This window comes from Gadus macrocephalus, chromosome 7, assembly GCF_031168955.1.
Source record: "Gadus macrocephalus chromosome 7, ASM3116895v1".
Classification (NCBI taxonomy): Eukaryota; Metazoa; Chordata; class Actinopteri; order Gadiformes; family Gadidae; genus Gadus; species Gadus macrocephalus.
The window spans coordinates 15,395,422-15,402,921 of record NC_082388.1 but is presented as its reverse complement, the minus strand read 5'-3'; the positions used below and the strand labels follow the sequence as shown (position 1 = coordinate 15,402,921).

Below are 7,500 nucleotides of genomic sequence, written 5' to 3'. Positions count from 1 at the left end.
TAACATGTCATTGATTATGTATTGGGACCATGATTGCAACAGAGAAAGGCACTACTGTTTACTGCATCCAGGCCAGAGGTTGTCACAACATGACCGACTACCAACTCGCAGGCCTCTTTATATTTCTTTAGTAGGCCTTATACAGAAACAACACCTTTTTGTTGAAACTAAAGTACATGCACATTTGAGCCTATGCTTTTAAGTCTACTCAATGCAATTACTATTATATGAGATAAAGGCATGAAAGGTTTTATTGCATTAATTTAATGCAGGTTATACGAAGGAGACTAAATGCACATTGTATCTGTTGCCTAGACAACGCATAACTAACTGGCCAATGAGGAGGATCTGGTTTTGAACAATGACAGTGAAAATCGGTGTTAACTTAATTTGAGGTTTAGGATATGTTGACAATGACAACAAACTATGACACTCGGGAGAACCTTGTTTAAGAGATTTCAAGACTATATAAACAGCATGAAAATGTATTTTAAACCAAATAGTTATAGACCTTGATTACACTCCATACTGAAGCTGCGTGTTTTGCCCAGATGTGACTCGGTCTCCACCCTTATACCCTCGATGTCTAGTTAATGGGGAAACCTCAATCTGGCAACGGAACGGGGAGATTATGTTCGCTGAAAATGTTATTAGTAGGCCTGAACGAGATAGAATTAGTTTCATAGTGTGAATTTAATGAGTGAATATAAACCAACTCACTCAGTGTTTAAATGTGGTCGATGGTGTTTGGATGTGGTCGATAGTGTTTAAATGTGGTCGATAGGGTTTACATGTTTAAATGTGGTCGATAGTGTTTAATTGTGGTCGATAGTGTTTAATTGTGGTCGATAGGGTTTACATGTTTAAATGTGGTCGATAGTGTTTATATATGGTCGATAGGGTTTACATGTGGTCGATAGGGTTTACATGTGGTCCATAGTGTTTAAATGTGGTCCATAGTGTTTAAATGTGGGCGATAGTGTTTAAATGTGGGCGATAGTGTTTAAATGTGGTCGATAGGGTTTACGTGTGGTCCATAGTGTTTAAATGTGGGTGATAGTGTTTAAATGTGGGCGATAGTGTTTACATGTGGTCGATAGGGTTTACATGTGGTCCATAGTGTTTAAATATGGTCGATAGTGTTTAAATGTGGTCGATAGTGTTTACATGTGGTCGATATTGTTTAAATGTGATCGACAGTGTTTAAATATGGTCGATAGTGTTTAAATATGTTCTTTTCACTCACTCTCCACCTCATCCCTAACTCTCCACCTCAAGCTGGTAGTGAGCGTTCTGGCACCGATTGGCTGCCGTGCATCACCCAAGTGGGTGCTACATATTGGTGGTGGTTAGTGAGGTCCCCCCTTCACTTTAGGCGTCTTTGAGTGTTATTAATTATTATTATTCTTCATGTTTAACCTCTGTTTTCCTTTTATTCCTAGTCTGTTTTACATAGTTTTGAATGATGACTATATGCTCTGTAAGGTGACCTTGGGTGTCTTGAAAGGCGCCTCTAAATTAAATGTATTATTATTATTATTATTACTTTACTCTCTACCCCTGCCTGCATATTAGGTAGAATTTCAGGTAGGACGAAATACAGACGATTGTAATACTCCGATAGCGGCGCCACCTAGTGGTTCATTGCGGTATAAAGTAAATATGGCTATCTTTATTACACTAACTGATATTGCTGAAAGTAGGCTCTTAACTGAAGTATACATATTTTAAATTAATTAATAGTAATTAATAACAAGCGTGTAAAAAAGTTAACTTTTTTCACTATCCCCACAGCTATATTGTCGGAAATATAAAAAGTAGGCTATATACACATAAATATTATTGTATTTACTCCAAATAATTCTCCTTTTTTCTTTATATCATAAAGAGAAAATTGTGGGTAATAAGCAAGCGCCTGGCCTGTAGCTGAAACACAAGCAGGTAAGGGGTAGAGAGAGGTTGGTTTTCTCAGTACATAACACCACACAAACACAAAAGGTGCTATTTGATCATGTTGATATCAAAGATTGGTTGGATGGATGTGACATATGAGGAATTTGTTTTCATATGTTGTTTTGGTTTAGTCATTTAGCTTCTTTGTTGGCAGAAGGATCTGGAACTTTAAAGAAAGGCAGAAAGGGGCAGCACGCCAACAGATATGATGGGCTTTGCTCCGAGGCAGCTCCAAAGACGCCGTTCGATCATACATTGCAAAGCCAAAGACTTTACTATGAACTACAGAACAGTGACCAATGCCAAAAAAGGACCACTGAGAACAGCGGAGGCCACGATAACACACCATCAGGGCCAGTTGGCTTTACGACTGACTTTCAGTCTCCATCAGGAAAAGCGTCTGGAGAACGACATGATGGTGTCCACTTTGGTGTTCCACCCACAGAGGTGTGCAGTCATGCCTTCCAAATGCAATGGCACAAAAAATAACAAATCCCACCACCATGGAATGGGAGCAGTTTAGCCAGGGCTGATTGTTTCTGCAGCTTTCTGAAACACCAACCTTCTCTGTTCATCCCAATTCCTGAGCCAAACGTTTTTACAGGGAGAATGTCACCGTGTTCTTTGACAACCTGGAAAAAAGCCATGTTAAAACACAAATTTGGTCCTAACAATATTTGGAACATGGTCGAGGCAGGCGTGACCACAGTTCACAAATCCGACAAAGGCGTGGCTCGGAAGAGCTCATTTGGCAGGCTCAGTACAGCATCCCCCTCTACTTAGTTTTTTCCCGGGGTAAATAACAGAGACTACTTCCTGCAAAATGGGCCTGTTGGAAACAGAGGAGGGGCGTATCTGGCTGGAGGAAGATGGAACGGTTTATGGACTAGCGGCAGCACTTAGTCACCCACACAAAATGTTCAACAGAGAAGCCCTCTCTGCTGCTCTTAGAAAATCATGGGTCGTGTCTCTCTGTCGATGGCCTTGACTGTGCCAAAGTAAATGGTGAGGTCGTACTTTCATTCTCGGTACATTGCTCTCATTACCTCCAGCCCCTTGATAGGTCAGTGGATGGACTTTCAATAAACGCATCAACTCCTGTGCCTGTCGAGCGCCTGTGACTCCTGGAAGGAGCAAAGTCCTGTAAAAGTCCATGTGTATTTATGACGTTTGACGAATTGTGACCATCGTCAGAGATATCGGAGATATCTTTAAGGAATCTGAGTATGCCCCATCTTTTTTTATTTATCGGCCAGACTCCACTCCCCTCCCACCCAACAGATTACAGGACCCACAGCCGGTCTCCCCTTCTCCGGCTCATCCCAAAACTGAGGAACAGCAGATCTCCAGCCGTTTGCAAAGACTGGTCAGAGGAAACCGGTCCATTGAAGGAAATAATATACATTTTCTGTACTCACTGATGCCGTTAAAGCAGCGATTGAAAATTAGAATAAAACTGCTGATGCCCAAAAATAATATTCAGCTGAATATATAATATTCAGCTGAATATTATTTTTTGATGTTCAGCTTTTGTGGGGCTATCGCTTTAGGTGGTGGTCCTCTGAGGAAGAGAGATATTTATGTTTATTCGTTAACCTAGGCTGTTGTTTACTACATTTTGAGTTCCGGTCAGGGCATTTTAATAAATCTATTAGAATCGCAGTTTCAATAAAGTTTATATTTATAGTCTCCATGATGTGGTTGTTAGTCACAATTTGTCAAGTATGGTCAATGTTCTGTGGTTACATGGAAAAGAACGAGCTGCATGGCATTACATAGCAGTGAGAATACCTTGCTTTCAACCTTTGTTTATCAAACATTGGCTTGTCAACCCATTTGGTTAATCTAATTTTGTAGTCATTCAAATTCATGATTGTAATGTCTATACAGGTGATAAACGTCCCTGGTCTCTCTCCATTTGGGTTGGGCTGTCTTCAGCCTGTGATTCCCTCATGTCACAGGTAGAGGGCACTTGCAGACGCCTCTCTAGTAGGCTTTTTTTTACAATATTGTTGTTTTTTTCAAGAGAAACTTCCAGGTTGGCAGGCCCACATCATTGATGTGTGGAGGAACTGTGTCATTTTACACTGAGAAAAGGTAAAATTCATTTGGACTGGTATTTTGTAATGCAACATGTACCGAAATACTAAGGAGGCTGTACAAATCCCTCCCTCATGTGCCAAATATGGACGTTTCCGCTGCGGCTGACGATGCTCTGTTGACGGCAGAACTATAGAGTGGCGAAGTCACGCCCCTTCCGGTAGGGCTCATGGGACCTATGAGATCGAAAAATATGAATGGGTGTCAATGGAGAGAAAATAAATATTTTCTGGTCCCAGTCTTTATATGCCCTGGATTACACATATGTTGTTTGTGGATTTAAATGATAATTTTTCATGCAAAGAAAACTAAAAATGTTCGTGAAGAAGTTTGATAATTTTAGGTTTTATGTGAGGCCGCTTTGTGAACTACAGCTCTTCGCTGCTCTCGACGCATATGATATACGTCGCCACACCCGCCCTAGGAACTCGGCACAGAGATGGCGATCTCTCTGCCCCACTTCACCGCTTTTTCCAAGGGGAGGATAAAAGCATCGAAAGAGGTGAAAACCATTATAAGTCGGGGCACGTGCAGAGTTTCAGTTATGCCGATGGGAAGATTGTCGGTCTTCTCCACGCCAGTCGCAGGGAGCGTGACGTCACATACGAGCCGTGTAGTCTTTCTCGTTGTGTTTTCTCTACAGCCTTTATCTGAACAATTGCACAATAAACGGTCAAACTCTTTGCATGAAAAATTATCCTTTAAATCCACAAACAACATATGTGTAATCCAGGGCATATAAAGACCGGGACCAGAAAATAATTATTTTCTCTCCATTGACACCCATTCATATTTTTCGATCTCATAGGTCCCATGAGCCCTACCGGAAGAGGCGTGACTTCGCCACTCTATATGGCAAGCCATAGAACTACACCAAAATAAAATACAATGGGTGACGTCGACGATACTGTCTACAGGCAAGACACACACGAGGGCAAGAGTGAAAATAAGAAGTAACTTCGAATTCTGTTTATTTAAAGTCAAATACAAGATAACATTTACACTATTAATGGCATTATTTAAATCATTTAAATATTTAAATCATCGATTAAAAAGTATGATTCAAATAAGGCTTTTCCAACATTAGCTAATGATGGCTTGCAGGATTGGCTGCAGGGTCTAGTAATTCTAATGATTTGCTGAAGATTATTTTACTCAGCATCACCAAAAGTATTATTATCATCACATGGATTTATTGTATTTTGTAAATGATCTTTAACGCAGACCTTTAGTAGTCGTAACCTGAAGCAAGTCTCTTCTGCAGAGAGGAATCTTCCTCCTGCTATCATATTTTTCATTTTGTCCTTGAAACTTGAATCTTTAATCTAATTTTTCAAGATTCCTGTAGAGTCAATGTTCAAAGGGCTGGATAGGCATAGCAAACATACATTGACATTGCCAAAGCACAACATTTAAAATAAGATACAATATAAGTTACAAAACAATCAAAATAATCTGCTTTGTGTCAGGCCTATCAATGCCTCCTAATATACCGGTAATTCGGAATTTTGGACATAGGGCCTGATTCCCAAGTTAGCCTTGGTGTTCTTTATCTTTTATTTGTTTTCGGCACATTTCATTCAGTCCTTCTAGTTGCAGAGTTCGCTCGTGCTAGGCTAGAGCACGGCAACGGGCAATACTAGCCTGCTAATAAAAAAGTCTTACCCACTCCACAGCACACCCGAGGTAAATCAATTATAACGCCAGACTATAGATCTAAATGTTTGTGTTGGTGGAATAATGTTAGAAATAAAACTAACCTCGCATCGCATGAATCATCGCATTTTGAAAGACTACTTTCTCAGCAGCAGCGGAATTTAACCTAGGTATCAGTCCGCCGCTGCCGTAGCCTACTACTCAAGGCAGGAATATAACACTGCTGCTGAGACACAGCAAGTCCCTCAAAATGCAATGCAATGCAATGCAAGGTTGGTTTTATTTCTAACATTATTCTATCAACACAGACATTTACATCAACCGTCTGGCGTTATAGTTGATTTGGATAAAAGCAAGGTTGGTTTTATTTCTAACATTATTCTATCAACACAGACATTTACATCAACCGTCTGGCGTTATAGTTGATTTGGATAAAAGCAAGGTTGGTTTTATTTCTAACATTATTCTATCAACACAGACATTTACATCGACCGTCTGGCGTTATAGTTGATTTGCCTCGAGTGTACTGTGGAATGGGTAAGACTGTTTTATTAGCTGGCTAGTATTGCCCGTTGCCGTGCGCTAGCGTAGCACACACAAACTCTGCAACTAGAAGGACTGAATGAAATGTGTTGAAAACTGTCTCCAATGATAAAGAACACCAAGGCTAACTTGGGAATCAGGCCCTATGTCCAAAATTCCGAACTACCCCTTTAACAATGCCTCCTACAACATCTCTTAACAATGCCTCCTACATACAACACCCCTTAACAATGTCTTCTACAACACCCCTTAACAATGTCTCCTACAACACCCCTTAACAATGTCTCCTACAACACCCCTTAACAATGTCTCCTACAACACCCCTTAACAATGTCTCCTACAACACCCCTTAACAATGTCTCCTACAACACCCCTTAACAATGTCTCCTACAACACCCCTTAACAATGCCTACTGCAACAACCCTTAACAATGCCTCCTACAACACCCCTTAACAATGCCTCCTACAACACCCCTTAACAATGCCTCCTACAACACCCCTTAACAATGCCTCCTACAACACCCCTTAACAATTTCTCCTACAAGAACCATTAACAATGCCCCTAGCTGTTCTCAGAACACTGTAAACCCCGGCCACTCCTATGGCTTACTGCTTAATGCGTGCTTCAAGTCCTTTGAGTTTGACTTCGGGTTTTACTAAGTGTATGGAAATCTCCAGCCCTTTTAATGTTTCAGTAAGCTCATTCATCTCTTCAAATAATTTGCTCAGTGAGGACAGCTCAGTGTTCACACCAAACGGTTAATTCAAGACTCTATACTCTAAATCCAGTCCAATTTATCCGTGCTGGTCTAGGAATGAGAATAGGAATGAGAATACTACTATTGGTACATCAGAATGTTCATATACTCCATGTCCTTACCCTGTTCAGGTTGTTGTGTTTTCATAACCTCGTCCTGTGACCGGTAGGTTGGTCCTGTGACTATCTGCAGGAGTGGGGGCCGATCTGGTAGCGGCTGTGCCCAGCATGCTGGTGTGCTGTTTGTATCTGAGGGGCTATGCGGCAGGAGGCTTCCCCACGGGTCTCCTTGGCGAAGTGGAGCTCCAGGCACTCAGGTGGTTGTTTTCCAACAAGAATCTTTAGCTATGTGCAGTCATTTCGACAGGCACCATACCAGAGTATTTCATACAAATGCATGTATTCTAAATATTCAGGGGAATGTATCCCCTGGGTCCCCCTTGAAATATACGGCTATGTAATGATACACACAGATATATAGTCTTTAATCCA

The 7,500-nt window shown here is 41.0% G+C and overlaps 1 protein-coding gene across 1 annotated transcript in view; it reads left to right on the top strand.

The window, feature by feature from the left end:
• Positions 1-7,500, top strand: part of tmigd1 (transmembrane and immunoglobulin domain containing 1) — a 50,619-nt gene that overhangs the window by 24,767 nt on the left and 18,352 nt on the right. The gene's annotated exons all lie outside the window — the stretch shown is intronic.